Source organism: Camelus bactrianus, chromosome 3 (assembly GCF_048773025.1).
Source record: "Camelus bactrianus isolate YW-2024 breed Bactrian camel chromosome 3, ASM4877302v1, whole genome shotgun sequence".
Taxonomy (NCBI): Eukaryota; Metazoa; Chordata; class Mammalia; order Artiodactyla; family Camelidae; genus Camelus; species Camelus bactrianus.
Genome location: NC_133541.1, coordinates 121,299,049 through 121,300,315, shown reverse-complemented (window position 1 = coordinate 121,300,315; position 1,267 = coordinate 121,299,049). Strand labels below are relative to the sequence as shown.

The 1,267-nt window shown below is 49.7% G+C and overlaps 1 non-coding gene across 1 annotated transcript; it reads left to right on the top strand.

Moving 5' to 3' along the window:
- Positions 1-716: 716 nt before the first annotated feature.
- Positions 717-825, top strand: LOC141577267 (U6 spliceosomal RNA). Its single transcript, XR_012506164.1, has one exon. It is a non-coding gene; the product is annotated as a U6 spliceosomal RNA (small nuclear RNA).
- Positions 826-1,267: the final 442 nt, after the last annotated feature.

Sequence of the window (1,267 nt, the reverse complement as noted above, 5' to 3'; positions counted from 1 at the left end):
TTAAAAGCTGGGCTGTTGACTGTGCGTGTGCGTCCATGCGTGCGTGGGTGCGTGCGTGCGTCTGAGCGTGCATGCGTGCGTGTGGTGTGGGGGCAGGAGGGAGGGAATAGTTTCCTAGAGGGCCTGCGTTTCATGGACCCAGTTTCTTAGTTCTGAGAACAGGTCTGTTCAAGGAAACAGTTGTAGTATCTCGTCTCAGGAGGCGGTGGTGTCGATGGGCTTCTGAAGCTAGGCCTAGGGAGCAAGCAGTGAGGTATCGCCGAAGAGGCACTTGTGTGGAAAACCAAAGTACAGCACAAAGGTTAATCATTGGAGCAGATGAGAAACCAGATTCAGGGCCGGGAGTAGGGGGTCAGTCTGGTAGGAGATTTCCACACATCGGGGTCATCGAAACGGCTCGAGCAGTTTCAAATGACTCTGATGATGTCCTAGGGTGTTCGGCTCAACTCTCTGAGCGGCTCCTCCAAAAACAGGCCCTAGGATGGTTTCCACAGGAGCTGTTGTGGCCATTTCTCTGACGTTTACCTCCCGTTGTCCAGCTTCAGTCTGCAGGGCTTCAGGAGACGGAGCATTTTAGTACTCAATGATGCCAAGACAAAAGGGTGAGAGAAAATGGGAAACGTTCGTGGAGATGGTCCTAGGCAGATAGTGGAGGCAACTAGAAGACCTTCAGTCTCCGGGCCGGCTTTCAGGTTGAGACAAAAACCCTAAGGCAAGCGCTTGCTGCCACAGCACATCGACTAACACGGGAACCATCCAGAGAAGATCAGCACGGCCCCTGAACGTGGACGACACACGCACATACGTGAAGCGTTCCGTAGCTTTAGTGATGTCAGTCACCCAGAGGAAGACAGATATCCTATGCCATCACTTCTAGGTGGGATCTGAAAGTAAGTCAAGACACCCATCCATACATAAATAACTCCATTTTAAAAAGACTCCAAGGAACCTATTTACAAACCAGAAACAGACTGGACTCGCAGACATGGAAAAGAAACCGATGGTTAACACAGGGGACAGGGTAGGGTGGAGGAACGGGGGAGGGCAGAGGGATAAATCAGGAGTTTGGGATTAGCAGATATAAACCACCCTATACAAACTAGGTACACAAGTAGGTCCTACTGTCTAGCACAGGGAACTATGTTCAATAGCTTGTAATAACCTATCCTGAAAAAGTATACGTTTGTGTGTGTGTGTGTGTGTGTGTGTGTGTGTGTGTGAATAAGTGAATCACTATGCCGTACGTCATAAATGAACACAACATTGT